General features: G+C 36.5%; 1 protein-coding gene across 7 annotated transcripts in view; it reads right to left on the bottom strand.

The window, feature by feature from the left end:
- EDA (ectodysplasin A) overlaps nucleotides 1-18,533 on the bottom strand; it is a 477,063-nt gene that overhangs the window by 412,650 nt on the left and 45,880 nt on the right. The gene's annotated exons all lie outside the window — the stretch shown is intronic.

Genomic DNA, 18,533 nt, shown 5'->3' with positions numbered 1-18,533 from the left:
AGCAGGGTTTGAGGAAATGTTTCTTAGAAGAGTAAACTTGAGCATGTGCCAAGACAAAGAAGACAGCAGAGAGACAGAGATTGAAAATCCACACATCTTTCTTACTGCAACAGCTAATTTAACATATCCATTCTGAGAGCTCTTCAAATTCCTTGGAGAATAGACTTTGAATAGCCTAGAATAACTGTCCTAGAGCTGACATTTAAATATGTCCCTTGTGAACATTAATAAAGATTCCATCCTCCACCTAAAAAAAAAGCTTGATTCAGATAATAAATTTCGCAGTAAAACTACTAAACAAAGAGGAAATAGTTACTGAATGTTATTAGCTCTCGTGAATTTCCTCAGACTATAGAATGTATTCACCTCACTTCATAAACTTTGCTTCTAATTTATTTTTTCTGAATAGATTAAAATTTTGCTGTGTGTAGGTTGTCTTTTCATTATCATTTAAAAGGAAGATAATTTAATGAAAGTATGCTATAGCACATCTAACACACTGAGACTTCTTAGTTTCTTAACCTCCTCATCTCCAATGACTTTCTCTCCCATTCCATGTCAGCCACCCATGCCCTGCACTTTGGAAATTATCATCACCCTTTACCATTCCATCTCCAAAAATCACTAATTCAAACATGACATTCTCTGTTTACAACCTTCAAGATTGCTCGTTCAACCACTCCCACTATCACTATTTTTTTTTCAGCTCATTATGATCTCCAGTTCACTGATCCTTCTTCCTCCTCTATTTTCTCCCTCTTCGTCAGAATTTTTTTTTCACCTCCTTCCTTATCCAGCTTAGGTTCCATAGTGCATCACTTCAGTGACACTGTTGCCAAAACCACAAATTTTTCACCTCATTATGATGCTGTTGTTGATGAGGATGATGACACTTCTGTATTCATATAGCCAAAGTCCAGCCCTTGATCATTCCTACTATCCACTTTCTTTGTACCAGTGTCTAATAGCTAATTATGGGAGAGAGTCACATATTAGGCAGATGGGTTTCAATATATAAAATTGAAGTCAGACCTACATCAGGGCTTTGAACACTGCTCACCAATCTTGCTGTGTTTTTCTGGTCAATATATTATTTTTCACTTTCAGGCATAGCTTTTTCATATTTTTTCTCCTCTCCTCAAACCTCCAGAGCACTAACCCCCAACTCTATCCCTTTTTTGAAAATAACATTTTACTTCCCAAAAGAAACAGACCATTAACTCCTTAAGGCTAGCACATAGCAGGTACTCAAATACATAATAAATGGGGAAAAAGGATAAAAACAAGAAAAGAAAAAAAAAAACTTGGCATGATAACCTTAACAAAGCACTTTCTCCAGGCATCAGTTTCCTCATCTTAAAAAAAGAGATAGGTACATAATATTACCTAAGTGTCCCCCAGCTTTAAATGCTATGGTAATAAAATTTAGGTTGACATGTCAGGACCTTTGAATGCAACCTGTCCAGGAAAAGATTTTCTTAAAAGTGTACAAACAGGAGCCAGGAAATACCATCTGATACTTGTCTTCTCAACTGGGGGAGGTGCTATAATCTCAGTGTTCAATAAATATTTACTGAGTTTCTTCTGTGTCTTAGGATTTATGGGGGAGATTAAAGGCTATATGAAGAACTGGTCTTTGCCTTCATGAAGCTTTCAATCTACTAGGGGGGAAAAAAGATACTAAACAAGTATCTCTAATAGGTGACAAGTGCAACTCCTTAATAAGACAGTGATTAAAGACCTAGCAATTCTTACTGCATCCCAATCAACTGTGAAGAACTCTAATGGCTGTCAATAAAACTGTCACCTTCTAAAATATGATTTAAGAGCATGTGTTTCTTATAAGCCCTGAGACTTTTCAAAGCTACAGACAGAAGTGGGTGAGTAGAGAATTGTGGTTAGTCCTGACTTATAAAAATATTTTTCAAATTTCAAGACACTCTTTACTTCTAAAAATGTTTTTCAATGGAAGAAACACTTGGAAACATTACAAACATATTACCTGTACAAATTTTATGGCCAATGGAATGATCCTGAATGTTATCAGCTTACTGGAAGAAGAAAGGGAGGAGAAAAGAAAAATCTCTGTGCTGACATATCTATGCTTAGGGTTCTTAACCTGGCCATGTATTAGAAATTAGAATCACCTAGGGAATTTTTAAAAACACATATTCTTTTTCCTGTCCTACCCCCAGGCCTACTCTGTGAGTTCAGGCCCAGAAATCTGCCTTTTTAAAATTCTTATATACTGTCCTGCCTGAAAACCAAAGTTAAGTCATTTAGATGGGTCACTTCCCACATGCCCCCTCCCCATTTCTATATTACATGATAGCAAAACAAAGTATTGATTTATTGCTGAAAATAGATTTCTCAAGACTAATGGTTTATTTTTAATAAACTTTACTATACAATAAAGTTGTATTCTAAGAGCTTTATCCATCAGTGTGCCTTGCATGACTGCATATACTACATTTATGTTCATTTTATAGGACTTGGACTATAATTTGTAAGTACTTAAAATAATTAGAAATCTATAGTTCCTATATCATTGCTTTTATGCTGCACTGTCAATTATATCAATGATTTATTTGATGCTGAGTTTTTGGTCAGGAACACAACCACTCAATTATAATATTGTTCCTGTGGGGAAATATGACCATTTCATAACACCATTTGCAGGGAGACCACAGTGATGAAAATTAGAACTAGCCTGTTACAATGTAGCTCCCTTTTCATGAAAGGTATGTTCCTGAAAGGTGGTATAAACGTAAACTGAATTTCTATAAGTGAAATCATTTAAAATCTACAGAGGACCTGCTTAATCCAAAAGGAACCCTTCTAGTAAGAGAAGGAATACTTTTAGAAAGATAAAGCTCATTTACATTTTATTCTGAAATTTTTGACTTAATATACAGAGACATTAAAACAGGGCACACTAATATTTAAGTAGAAGCTAATCTAGGTTATAGTGCAAATGGTATTTTTCTTAAATAGCAAACTGCAGAACATATACTTTGGAGCCAAACACAGTAATCACTGCATCTCCAGTCTAAGGTGGTTATCTTTTGTAGTGCTGTGCATTAATCTGGCAAAGAATGTGGATCACAAATCTGTTCCTTTGTATTGTAAGATTTAAAAGGATCAGAGTACAGAAAAATGTTCACACAGTGTTCCCATGAAAGAAGCAGGTTATGAGGATCCTTTTTCAGAATGGAAAATACAGGCAGAGGTTGTTGATCTGTGCAGCTTAAATGGTGAGGACTTCTAAAATGTAGCTAGGTAAAGGAAATACTGGAACGAAGTGAATGACCAAGAGTCATTGGCTCTAAAGAAGAAGGCTGCTCAAAGGAGCCATTTCCTAGGATAGAAGAGGAAGAGATTAAGTCAGAAAAGGCATGAAAAAGTACTTTGTAAACTTTTAAGTACTATGCAAATATAGGAAGCAAAGTTCTCAGTTGAGAATGAGGATGGGGATTGTGGTATGAAAAATATGAAAAAAAATCTAGAAACAGGAAGGAGGAAATGGACTGGGAGGGCAGCACCAAGTGTCTAACTTGAGTTCTGTGGTGGTCCTGAATTGAAAGTGAGACCAGGCAGTGTGGTCATGTGTTTTTTTCCAGCCTCTTTCAATATATAGGTACAAGCACCAAGCAGACAGAAAATTGCCAATATTGTAATTTTGCCAAGTGAACAAAAACAAGTGAAAGGAGGCAAAAGGGCTAAAGGGCATTTGTATGCCAGGGGCCTGCATTAGAGTGGTGGAAGTAGAAATAAAAATGGATAAGACGGAGATTCTCTGAAGATCAGATTGGTAGGATTTAGCTAAGGTGCATGAAAGGCTCAAAAATGCCTCAACACAGGTTTTAATCAGACAATAGCATGTGAACACTTACTGGACACCAAGTACTACAAGGGTGGGATTTTAGAGGTCAGCTGCAGTCCTAGATTTCCTCAAGCAGTGCTGAGCTACCCAAGATTTGCAGACAAGGCAATATACCTGGCAAATAATGGCCTAAGGAAATTAGAAGAGGAAGGCAAAGGTCATTTTGCCTGAATTGGCAATAAATTTGGTGGTGGGCAAAGTCAGCAGACAATGGAGTACATTATCACCTAACTGATAGTGAGGTAGAGAGGTCCATAGGCTCCTAGGACAGGATTAATAATGAAGAATGAAAAAATGGGACAGGGGAACAAGTACTTTGTTGTGTACGATTAGGTCTGTCCCTCCCTTACCTTTTGTAACATAATTTAAATCACAAAGTACAATATATATTATAACGATGTAAATAATGGTAGAGACACTTCTGATGCCCTGTACCCACATATACACAACTGAAATGAATTCAGTATCATGGGGAAAATAATGTGTCAAAAATCCTTCAAATTTATCCAAAAGTGATCGATAACTAAAGGTAGATGTCATCATGCTAATAAGGAAATGATGCAGAATAGGAGAGAGACAAAACTGGGGGTCTGAAGACCTGGCTTCTGGTCCAAGTTGAGTAATCTAGCTTCACTTTTGTTATCTGTAAAAGAAAGTAATGACACCACTCCCACATAATCATAAGGTCTGGCACAGAAATGTAAGATTTCTAAGGGCAAGGACCTTCACTGTCCTGTTTGCTAGTGTATCTCTAGCACTTAGCCTGGCAAATAGTAGGAGCTTATGAATATTTAGGTGAATGAATATAGGAAAATGCTTTTATATCCAAGAATGCTAACCAAATACCAAGTATGGACTTTTCTTAATAATAATTCATATAAACAAAAGCTGATTCTATGATTATATCAATATAAAATTTTCTAACATATTGATACTTATATTTAAGTACTATCTCTTATTTCTTTCTTAGGAGATAGGTATGTATTGGCAGTAGTTCAACAGGACAGTTGGAGAGATTAAGTGTTAATTATAAGATTATTTCCTGGACTAGCTTCATGGAAGCCAGAGACAAAAGGTCAAAGACAGAATGATGAGCTTTTTGAATAGTGAAGCTACTTTCTACTGGAAATATTTAAGTTGGAAGCCTGCTAAAAAAGGCAAGTTAAAGGATTATGTAGTCACATATGAAATATGTCTAGAATTTTAAAAGCTTATTTTTTGGCTGCACCAAAAACATGTTCCTACTGTCCCTAATGATCCTTTTACCTCTTCTACTTGCCTCTCATCCTAGTCAATACTATGGATTATAATTTCTGTCTTCTCTGGGTCATTAATCTTTTATATTTATTGTTATATATCTTATTTTTATTTTTAATTTTTTTGTTGTTGTTGCTGTTTATTTGGCTTTATTTTCAGAGTGACAGCTGGTTTTCTATTGGGTCTGCTATGGGTTTTTTCCCTAATTATTGTGGTAAAACACATACAGTAAAAATTTGCTATTTTAACTATATTTCCATTTTTTTGAAGTTTTACTTAGTTTTTTATTATGCCATGTTAGTCACAATACAGTACATCATTAGGTTTTGATGTAGTGTTCCATGGCTCATTATTTGCATGTAACACCCAGTGCTCAATGCAATATGTGCCCTCCTTAATACCCAACACAAGGCTACCCCCTCCCCTCTGAAACCCTGATGGTTTCCCGGAGTCCATAGTCTCTCACCATTCATCTCCCCCTCTGATTTCCCTCCCTTTATTTTTCCCTTCCTTCCCCTAATGTCCTCTGTGCTATTCCTTACATTCCGCATATGAGTAAAACAAACATATGATAATTGTCTTTCTCTGCTTGACTTATTTCACTTAGCATAATCCCCTCCAGTTCCATCCATATTGATGCAAATTGGTGGGTATTCATCCCTTCTTATGGCTGAGTAATATTCCATTGTATATATGAACCACATCTTTATCCATTTATCTACTGAAGGGGACCTCAGCTCCTTCCACAGTCTGGCTATTGTGGACGTTGCTGCTATGAACAGTGGGATGCATGTGCCCCTTCTTTTCACTACATCTGTATTAAAGTGGCTGTACCAACTTGGATTCCCACCAACAGTGTAAGAGTACTGCCCCTTCTCCACATCCTCTCCAACATTTGTTGTTTCCTGCCTTGTTAATTTTTGCCATTCTAATTGATGTAAAGTTGTACCTCAATGTGGTTTTGATTTGTATTTCCTTGCTGGCTAATGGGTGGTGAACATTTTTTCATGTGTCTGTTAGCCATTTTATTTTTCATTTTTAATTTTATATTAATTTAATATTTTTCATTTTTAATGTTTTACTGTATATATTAACCTTTCAAATTCACTGGTGAATGGATAAACGGATGGACTTAAGATTATAATATATTGAGCATGCCAGTTTCTCACCTCCTCCTGTCTTCTCCCTCCTTATCGAGCATATTCAATGGCCTACCGTTATTATCACTTCCTCAATGTCCTGGTCACTCTGTCAGTAAATTAGTTTGGCAAATCCTTGATCCTGGATAAATCCAACCATTTATCTGCTCTGAATTTGCATCTGAGCAGTTGAATGTTCCTAGAGAAAATCCCACAGTCTTGTTCAGAGGTTACACTTAAATTCATGATCACAGACATCAGACAAGTACTAAATGCTGCCTGTTTGAAATCTACTCCTTTTCTCTATTAACTTTTTGTTCCAAGATAATTATTTTATTTTATTTTTTCCTCCTCAAATCTCTTCCTTCACTCTTGGATCTTGGAGGCAAGATCATCAGAGTAGAGGGCAGAGGAGAGTGAAGGAAGAGGTACCATCAGAAGTGGGGACTCCCTTCTTCTCATCCCTAAACCTGTCATCTGATCTCCATCCGCACACATTTTCTCTTCTCTTCTCCTATTATAGTAGATGAACTTCTCTTCTCCCTCTTAAAAGTCAAACCTTCCACTTGAACTATGGTATCCCATTTCTCTCCCAGGAAAAAGCACAAACTGACACCCTGCAATCCCCACCCCAATCCCAGGTGGAATAAGTGACAGTCCTCAGGTACTCCTGGCTGCCCCAAAGGTAAAGGAAGAAAAACAAATGCTTAACTTCTAGAGATTACAGTCCTACAGGACTTGAGTCTCCACCCTTAGTTTACAAATATCTTGATGAAAGAAAAAAACATTCTTATTAATTACCTAACTTCCTGGAGGAAACTTCCAACTACCTTAATGTTAATGCTTTGCTAGAGGGAAAAACTACCTTAGCCTGATGATAGCAAGGCCTCCAGTATCCCAAGGGTCTTATTTAGCATATGAAAGTCTTTTGGGACACCTCCCTTTTTCTTTACCTACTCCAGCCTCCAAGTATATAATAACTCATTCCTCACAACCCCAGCGCAGTAGCTCTTTCTGTCCACTGCCCTGGTCCTGTCTTTGTGCTTTAATAAAATCACCTTTTCCCCCAAAGACATCTCACAAATTCTTTCTTGGCCTTCGGCTCTGGACTTCACCAACATTCAAAAACCATCATGTATACCTTTCCAAGATTTTGCCACTTTGGTTTTCATGCATCTTCAATCTCTCCTCTATAGATTATCCTCAGGCATTTACATAAAAAATCCAAACTCCTTGTCCCTACCAAATTCCCACTCACATTACACTCTAATCACACTGGCATCCTCTTACACTTTGAACATGCCAAACTCTTTCCTGTTTTAGGACTTTGCACTTAGAATAGAATCCAAACTCTGCTGCTAACTATGGCTAAGAAGATATGGATCTTCTTGACTTTACAACCTCAACTTGCATAACTTTCTACCTAACTCACTATTTCCCAGTCACGCTGCTCTTTTTTTCAGTTCTTTCAACATTCCTAGATCTTTCCTGCTTCACAAACTCCAAATAAGCTTTCCCATTACTTGATATGTAATTCTCTTCTCATTCTATGTCTCTGTATCAGTACTATTTCCTTAGCAAGGCCTTCTCTGTTCATTCTAATTAAAGTAAGTCCTCCCTTATTATTCTCTCACAGAACACTCTAGAGCCCTTTGTAAACAAATATTTACTTATATATTGGCTATCTCTGTCATTAGACTATAATTTATGTCAGGGCTAGGACACTATCTATTTTGTTCATTGCCAAATGCATCTAATACATAATACTTTAAATAAACTAAATAATAACCTTGGAAGGAATATATGAACTAACATCTATCCTTTCCTTTTGATTTCCCAATATCCTATGAGATAAGCAAGGTGTTACTGATGTGGTTTTGGTATACAGGTGAGGTTTGGTGGGGTGGGGTGCAGAACTGATGGCCAAGAAAAAATTCTTCAGACATCTTTGGTGCAAAATGGGGGTTTCATTAAAGCACAGGGACAGGACCTATGGGCAGAAAGAGCTGCTGTGCAGGGGTTGTGAGGGGTGGCTGATTATATACTTGGGAGTTGGGGGAATCAAGGAAAAGAAAGATTTCAAAAAGATTTTCCCCTGCCAGAAAGGACTACAAGATACCAGAGGCCTTGTCATTTTCAAGCTAAGGTTGTTTTTCTCTCTAGTATAGCATTAACATTAAGACGGTTGGGAGCTTCCTGGAAGAATTACAGGTAACCCACCCAGGAGTGGAGGGGTGGTTGCAGGGTGTCTGCTTATACTTTGTCTTCTGCTCCATCATCATCATTATCCCATATCATAGGTAGAGAGTCACACAGTAAGTAGTAGAACTAAAGTCATCTAACTCCAAATTCAATGCTCTTGGTTTTTTGTTTTTTTTTTTTTTTTAATGCTCTTGTTCTATTCTACCTTACCAAACAGGAATGTTCTTTGTTGTATGAACTATAGTGAACTCATTGAGCTACATTTCCCATAAAGATGTGGTAATCTCAACTCCAGTTCTTTGGTTTGAAGAATTTCTCTGAGATAAGGACTCTTTCCTCACCCTTAAAAAAAAGAGAGAGAGAGAGAGAGAGAGAGAGAGAGAGACTATACCTCACATACTACAAGGAAACAAAGGAATTATGTTTGGGCATTCACTTCGCCTATTTCATAGCATGTAATATGATTCTACTGGGGTGATTGCTATAAGCTAATAAAAGTGAAGAAATAATAGCCCTACCTCTTAAATCTGTCAGTGAGTGGGTTCCCAGTATCTAGTCTCCAGATAGACATCACAATTACATTCTTTATATAAGTTAATAGACTTACCATTTTCCTACTGACTCTGACAATTGAACTAAATAGACCAGGCTATAATTTACCAAGCTTCACATTTTTATGCACTCAAAATTCACCAAAACTGTTTCAGGAACTATTATATGTGTTACCTAATATTCTATTTCTTAAGAATTCAAAATATAACTAGCTCTTTATATTATCATGTGTTTTGGTGTATTTGATACATAAAAGTAATAGCTTATTATTTGTTAAGAGTCTACTATGTACTAGGCATTATTCTAAAAGGAGAAAGACATTTATTAAGGGATTCTACAGGATCTACAATTCTGAAACCATTTCCAGTATGCAGGTTCCTTCCCCATACCAAGCAATTTTCTGACAGGAGCTGGGTGTCCTGGAATTTAACCTAACTCTGATACTATCTACCTAGAAGAAAAATCAGATCCCATGGGTTAGTGTTCAATCCTATAAGACAGTCCTCCACCTCAGAAGCCAGTTGAAAATCCAGGTTGTCACCAGTGTTTCTGACCTACAAGCTATAAACTAGAGGTTCCAAAGACCTCCTTGGGTTTGATTAATTTCCTATGGTGGCTCACAAAACTGAGAAACATTTTTCTTAGCAGAATACCATTTTTTAAAAATAAAAGGATGTAACTCATGAACAGCCAGATAAAAGAGATGCAGAGGGTATAGAGCTTCCATGCCCAGAATATCCAGGGGCTCACCAATCCCAAAGCTCTCTGAACCCCATCCATTTGGGATTTTGGAAGTGTTATTACCTAGACCTGATTCATGCAATCACTGGCCATTGGTAACTGAACTCCATCTCCAGACCCTCTCCCCTCCCAGGAGGTATGGGATGGGACTGAAAGTTCCAATCCTCTAATCCTTTGGTTGGCTCCCCTGGCAGTCAGCCTCCATCCTTAGGTTACCTAGGGGCTTTGCAAAAGCAACCTTGTTAACATAATAAAAGACATGTGGATGGCTCTCAATATTTAGGAAATTGTGGGGTGCCTGGGTGGCTCAGTGAGTTAAGCCTCTGCCTTCCCCTCAGGTCATGATCTCAGGGTCCTGGGATCCATTTCTGCATCAGGCTCTCTGCTTAGCAGGGAGCCTGCTTCCCCTTTTCTCTCTGCCTGCCTCTCTGTCTGCTTGTGATCTCTCTCTCTCTATGTCAAATAAATAAAATCTTTTAAAAAATTTTAAGAAAAATTAAGGAAATTACAAAGGTTTTAGGAGTTTGTGCTAGGAGCTGGGACAGAGATCAAATATATATTTATTATACATCACAATATCACACTATCTTCAATAATTCTATATATGTCCAACTTCTACTCCATCTTTTACAGTATTTTCCTTAATATCTTTTCATATCCTACTACCACCTTCCAATTTCAGTTACAAGAAGAGGCTTTGGAATTAGGACTAGATTCCGGTCTTGGCTATGTCACTGGTTTTGTGGTCATAAGCAAGTTAACCTCTCTTAACTTCAGTTCCTTCTTTTGGGAAGTCTTCACACTGTAGCTACAGTACTATTTCAAAACTTAAATTTGAACCAGTTCCTGTTCTATCATTAATAGTTTCCCATTACCCTTAAAATGAAGACCAAAGTCCTCCACAAATCTTTCAAAGGCTCTGCATGGTCTCCTGTCTGCCTACCTTCTCTAATCCAGCTATTCTGATCTTTTAGTCTCATAAATTAGGGTTACCAGATTTAGCAAGTAAAAATATAGAATGCTCAGCTAAATTTGAACTTAACAGTTAGCAAGTATTTTTAATAGAAATACGTCCCAAATATTATACGAGATGTAATTCTGCTTAGAAATTATGCAAATTTAACTGAGCACTTAGTATTTTATCTGCAATTCTACTTAAATGTGCCATCTCCCTCTTGCAACAGGACCTTCACACATGTCGTTCTCACTCCCTGAGGTGCTCTCTTTTGTCACTCCTGTTGACAGAACTACTGCAAGGAATACACAAAGCAAGATTTATTAAGTATATATCATGGTACTTAGTACAAAGAAAATTCTCAACAAATAGTATAATAATAATAATCCAAGGTTCTGTATGCTTGCTTTATCTTTTATATGGTACTAATCGTGGTAGCATCAATGCTTTGTTATTCTAAATATCATTCTCAATGCTTTTGGGTTCTTTATAAGAAAAGTAGTTAATAGTAAAATACACATACGATATACAGTATTTCCCTTACCAAGTACATTTATAATTTCAATTTGGTCTTCACAATACTGTAATGTAAACATTAACAGTATGATTTTACTCATTTACAAATGAAAGAATAATTAGAGAAGTTCTAAGTTAAAGCAGTAATCAAACTTAGGCCTTCCAACCTCAAAAGCTAAAATTTTGTGGCTATATGGTATTAGTGCCTCAACCATTATCAGTCTGTGACATATCTATATTACTAACGCTATGACTACTAACAATAAGAACAGTAATCAACAATAACAACCATAACAGCTAATACTTACTGAATACTTAGTGTGAGCCAGGAACTTTTCTAAGTGCTTTGTGAGTACAGTTGACCCTTGAACTATGTGGGAGTTAAGGGTAGCAATACCTCACACAATTGAAAAACCATGTATAACTTTGGACTCCACCAAAACTTGAATATTAACACTCTACTATTGACTGGAAGCCTCGCTGATAACATACAGAATTCATTAACACATATTTTGTATATTATATGTTATATACTGTATCCTTCCTATAAAGTAAGCTAGAGAAAAGAGAATATTTTTAAGAAAAGTCATAAGGAAGAGAAACTACCTTTACAGTGCTGTACTGTATTTATTTTAAAAAAAAAAATCCACATGTGAATGAACCACTGCAGTTCAAGCCCATGTTTTTCAAGGATCAACTGGATTATTTTATTCTGATAACTACCCTAAGGGGCAGATAGCCTGCTATTATTCCCACTTTTCACATGAACTTTGAGTCTCAGTTTCTTTAAATAACTGTTCAAGTTCCCAAAGCTATTGTTTGAACAAAGATTCAAAGCCATGAAGTTGAGCTCTGAAGTGTGACCTCTTCTCCTTCTTACAGTCCAAATGGAAGGCACTCATTTAAGTCCTGGCATAACTCCTGTAATACCATTATATATACACATGCATACATTCAAGCCTCTCCTTCTATAAAGATGGCAATAATTGCCCAGAAAGTTATCCCTTCCTGTTAATGTATGGCAAAGGTAATAACTTTTTGATGAATTTTCTGCCCTTATTACCTTGTAAGCAATAATATGAGTTTATAAAAAATGATTGGTCTAGCTCGGAAGCAGAGTGAAACAAACTGGTCCAAGACTTAGTACCAGGATGACATGACAATTATAATAATTATTATTATTCATAAAGTTATTTATCTTCATGATGTGCTACTACAAATTAAAAATTTTAAATGCATATGCTTATAATTTAGAAAATATTACATTTCTCAAAAAGACTGTTAGCAGCTTTGCAACCTCCAACTTGCCACTTAAAACAAGAGACCAGGACACAGGGATAACCCAAAAGCTAAGCAGTTATGTAACAGAAAAATAATAACAAAATAATACATGAGTCCAAAAATTTACATTAGTTATTCCCACCCTTACCAGAAGGGCTGGAATTTGAAAAGGAAACTAAACAAAATCCATGCTCCTTCAGATCAGAGGCCTTGGAGCTAAAATAGATATGGGTTTAAACCCAGTTCTGCTATTTACTGTTATTTAATCTCTCAGAGCTTGCTTCCTCATCTGGAAAATAGGGATAAAAACTAATTTGCAGAAAAACTGTGGAGAATACATTAGAATAACTATAAATCTCTTAATCCAATGGTTGGCACATAGCACATGGTAGACCCTTAATGATCCAAATCCCTCTAATCCCCCTGCCAGGACTGACATTAGTGCAAAATGATTACAGAATGATGATACTAATTTTGGTCCTTTCAGACCTAAAGAGCTGCCAGTTTTCATCCCTCCACTTTACCATAAATTCCTCATTTTCTCTTTTGACATCTGAGAAGTGGTGTTCATCTAACCTTTGTCTCTAGTACCAGAAATAAGGGAGTCAGTATCAACAATCTAGAAGAGAGAGAAGATAGTTGTGATGAGTTCTTGAAAGCCTACCAACTGAGGGCAACTAAAGTCAAAGTAACTCCACACACCTTATATCTGAAGAGAAACCCACCAAATTATAGTGTCTGTTTACTATTACTCATTTAATCCACAGGACTTATATAATTGATATTAATATTTTAAATAGCTATCATTTCCTTACACACTCTGTCAGGAAGTATGCTGAATGTTTAATTCTTAAAACAGTCTTTTAAAAAATTTAATTTTAAATTCAATTAATTAACATATAGTATATTATTCGTTTCAGAGGTAGAGTTCAGTTCATTTGTCAGTTACATATAACACCCAGTGCTCAGTACACGTGTCCTCCTTAATGCCCATCACCCAGTTACCCCATCCCCCCACCAACCTTCCCTCTAGCAACCCTGTTTCCTATAGTTAAGGGTTTCTTATGGTTTGTCTCCCTCTCTGATTTCTTCTTGTTTTATTTTTCTCTCCTTTTCCTATGATACCCTGTTGTGTTTTTTTTTAATTATACATATTAGCGAGGTCATCTGATAATTGTTTTTCTCCAACTGACTTATTTCGCTTAGCGTAATACCCTCTACTTCCATCCGTGTTTTAAACAGCCTTCTGAGGGAGGTTACTGTTCATTCATTTATTAATTGATTATTCTAAACACTAATAATAGTAAACAAAAAAGATAAAAATTACTACCCTCTAAGTATCCAAAATATATAAAGAATTTATAAAACTCAACAGCCCAAATCCAAATAATCCAGTTAAAAAGTGGGCAGAAAACAAGAATAGACATTTTTCAAAAAAAGGCATAGAGATGGCTGGGGCACCTGGCTGGCTGTCATTAGAGCATGCAACTCTCAATCTCAGAGTTGATTTTAAGCCCCATGTTGGGTATAGAGATTACTTTAAAATAAACTCTTAAAAAAAGAAGACATCCAAATGGCTGTCACATGAAAAAATGCTCAATATCACTCATCATCAGGAAAATGCAAATCAGAACTACATGAGATATCACCTCACACCTGTCAGAACAGCTAAAATGAACAACACAAGAAACAGCAGGTGTTAGCAAGGATGAAGAGAAAAGGTGACCCTCTTACATTGTTGGTGGAAATGCAAACTGGTGCAGCCACTCTGGAAAACAGTATGGAGGTGCCTCAAAAAGTTAAAAATAGAGCTAACTCTATAACCCAGCAATTGCTCTACTAGGTATTTACCCAAAGAATACAAAAAACTCATTTGAAGGTATACATATACCCCAATGTTTATAGCAGCATTATCAATAAAAGCCAAATTATGGAAAGAGCCCAAATGTCCATTAACTGATGAATGGATAAAGAAGAGGTGGTGTACACACACACACACACACACACACACACACACACAAAATGAACTACTACTCAGCCACAAAAAAGAATAAAATCTTCCCATTTGTGATGACATGGATAGAGCTAGAGTATTATTCTAAGTTATATAATTCAGTCAGAGAAAGATAAATCCATATGATTTCACTCATCTGTGGAATTTAAGAAACAAAACAAATGAACATGGGCGGGGAGAGGAAACTCAAGACACAAACTCTTAACAATAGAAAACAAACTGATGGTTAGTGGAAGGGAGGTTGGGGGGAGTAGGTTGAACAGGTGATGGGTATTAAGGAGGGCACTGATGATGAGCAGCTGATGTTGTATGTAAGTGATGAATCACTAAATTCTACACCTGAAACTAATATTGCTCTGTATGTTAACTAGCTGGAATTTAAAAATTTGGAAGAAAATATTTCTGCCCTCATGGAGTTTACTATCTATCATGGGGAGTTATCAGAGAGGTGGAGTAACCCATAGATTATCACCTTATAAGTGAAAAGGCAAGGTTTTATTCTGTGAATAAAACAGAAAGCCCAAAAATAAATCCTCGTATACACAGTCATTTTTTAGAAAGTTTTAGAGAGACGGAGAGAAAGCACACATATGAGTAAGTGGGGGGAGGGGCAGAGGGAGTGACTCTCAAGCAGACTCCCCACTTAGCACAGAGCCTGACGTGGGGCTGATGTGGGGTTCAATCCCACCACCCAAGAGATCATGACCTGAGTCAAAATCATGAATTGGTCACTTAACTGACTCAGTCACCCAGGCACCCCACACAGTCAATTAGTTTTGACAACACTGACAAAACAATCCAATGGGGGAAAGGACAGTCTTTTCAACAAATGGTGCTAAGAAAACTGGATATCCACATTTAAAAGGATAGAATTGGACTCTTACCTTATACCCTATACAAAAATTAACTCAAATGGAGCAAAGGCTTAAATATAAGAGCTGAAACCATAAAATTTTCAGAAGAAATCATATGAGGAAAACTTTAGAACATGGAGTTGACATTGATTTCAGGGACATGACACCAAAAGTGATTTCATGGACACTGGCAATAAAAGAAAAAATGAAATGGACTACAGCAAAAATAAAAACTTCTGTGCATCAAAAAACACGAACAATGAAGTGAAAAGACAACCTGCAGAATGGAAAAAAATATTTGTAATCATTTATCTGATAAGGATTTAATATCCAGAATATATAAAGAACTCATACAACTGAACAACAAAAAACACCAAACAGCCCAATTTAAAAATGGCCAAAGGACTTGAATAGACATTTCTCCAAAGAAGATATACAAATGACCAAGAAGCACAAGATGCTCAATGTGCCACTAATCATTAAAAAAATACAAATCAAAACCATAAAAGAAATACCACTTCACACCCATTAGGATATTATAAAAAAAAATAGACAAAACCCAAGTATTGGCAAGAATGTGGAGAAATTGGAACACTTGTGTTTTGCTGGTAGAAATGTAAAACAGTGCAGCTGCTATGGAAAATAGTTTGGTAATTCCTCAAAAAACTAAAAATAAAATTACCATGTGATCCAGCATTTCCACTTCTGGATATATACCCTAAAGAACTAAAAGCAGGGACTTGCATAGATATTTATACATCCATGTTTATAGCAGCATTATTCATAATAGCCAAAAAGTGGGAGCAATCCAAGTACTCAATGATGGGTGAATGTATAACCAAAATGTAATGGAATGTTATTTAGCCTTACAAAGTAATGAAATTTTGATGCAAGTTACAACATGGATGAACCTTGAAGACAATATGCTAAGTGAAATAAGTAGTCACAAAAGTACAAGTACTGCATGATTCCACTAAAGTGGTTATCTAATATAGTCAAACTCATAGAAACAGAAAATAGAATCGTGGTGGCCAGGGTCTGGGGGCAGTAGAAAATGAGGTCTTATTGTTTAATGGGCACAGAGTTTCAGTTTGGGAGGATGAAAACATTCTGGAAAGGGATAGTGGTTAATGGTTGTACAACACTGTGAATGTACTTAATGACACTGAATTATATACCTAAAAATGGTTAAAATGATAAATTTTATGTTACAAATATTACCACAGTAAAAACAACAACAACAACAAAAAAGCAGGTTTATGATTCTTCAGCCTATGCTCTTACCTCCAATTGTACAGTGCCTAGTAGTTGCTGTTTAGACTAGCTCAGAGAAGCTTCGTTCAGCATATTCAGGGTCCAATGTACAATTTTGGTGAAGCCACAAAAAGCACACAGAGCACTTGGCATCATCCCAATGCTGTTTGAGAAAACCATTTATGCAGTTATCAAGCCCCAAATGCATTACTGAAAACCAATTTCAAATGAGCCAGGCTGAATAAAAATTCATGCTACAAATAGGAAAATAGCTAACTGCACTGTAAATGATTATCAGGAAGTTGTTTTGTAAAATAGTTTCCAGTTATTTTTTTGGCTTGTATTGAGGAGAGGCAGAGCCTAAAGTATTAAGACAGTGGAAATTGTTTTTATGCCAAATCCCATGTAATAGCTGTAACCCACATATAATGGGCAATGTTGTCTAACACTGGAAATATGATAGAATCCAGGTACCCACAAGAAGGTTCTCTAGGCCTTTATGTTACTGGTGTAATAGTGTACTTTTTCTTTGCTACCATCACCAGCACTACCAATATGAAATAACTAAGAATTTCATTTACTTAAGACTGACCAAGATTTTTCCTCTTTGCTTCTACAGTACAGCACAATAATAATTAAAACACTGCTGGGGCTGTTAACCACTATGACTAGCTAACATTTAGTGAACACTTACTACATGCCAAGCAGTATACTCTAAGGTTCATATGCATTTCCTCTTTGATTTTCATAACAACTTTACAGAGTAGATATTTCATTTCTATTTTATAGATGAAGAAATGGAGAAGGCTAGTAGGAAATTAGTAAAAGGCAGAGCTTAGATTAAAATCCTGACTTCGGGCTGCACAGTCCATGGATCTAAATGCCATGTGGACTACCTCCCCACAATCCTCCACTTAGAATGCAAAGTCTTTATTTTTTATAAAGATTTTATTTATTTGAGAAAGAGAGAGAGAGGGAGAGAGAAAGAGAGAACAAAAGACAGAGTATGAGCAGGGGGTAGAGTAAAAAGGAGAGGGAGAAGCAGACTCCCCATTGAGCTGGGAGCCCAATGTGGAACTTGATCCCAGGACCCCAAGATCATGACCCGAGCTGAAGAGAGATGTTTGAGCCACCCAGGCACCCTGAATGCAGTCTCTTTACAACACTATGTTCCAACCTTAGTCTTCAAACCTTTTTTTTTTTTTTTTTACTATATTCCCTATGCTGTACATGTTATTCCTGTGATGCATTTATTCCATAACTGGAAACCTGTATCTCCTCCTCCTCTTCACCTATTTTACCATTCGCCCCACTGCCCTCCCCTCTGGCATCTATCAGTTTGTTCTCTGTATTTATGAGTATGTCTGCTTTTTGTTTTTTTAGTCGTTTGTTTTTTAGATTCTACATATAAGTGAAGTGACAATGATATTTGTCTATCTGACTTACTTCACTTAGTGTAATACCTTGTAGGTCCATCCATGTTGTCACAAATGGCAGGATCTCAACTTTTTTATGGCTGAGTAATATTCCATTGTATATGTGTATATACACCACATCTTCTTTATCCATTCATCTATCTATGGACACTTGGGTTGCTTCTATATCTTGGCTATTGCAAATAATGTTTCAATAAACATATGGCTGCACTTATCTTTTTAAACCAGTCCTCAGATTTTATACCCAAGGGTCACTAGAGAATTCAAGCTTATTAATTAAGGATCCCTAAGCAGTATAACTCATATATCTGTTATGAGTTTTTCCCAAGGCATCTGGACACTCCTTAGCCCAGATCATAGAAGCAACTTGAGTTTGTCTTTGTTCTCTAATTTATTTTCTTCGACTCCACCCCAGAAATAGTGCTTAGTTCTCTAAAAAAATGAAACCT

The sequence above is a fragment of the Mustela erminea genome, chromosome X, assembly GCF_009829155.1.
Source record: "Mustela erminea isolate mMusErm1 chromosome X, mMusErm1.Pri, whole genome shotgun sequence".
Lineage (NCBI taxonomy): Eukaryota > Metazoa > Chordata > Mammalia > Carnivora > Mustelidae > Mustela > Mustela erminea.
This window is presented reverse-complemented; position numbering and strand designations above follow the sequence as displayed.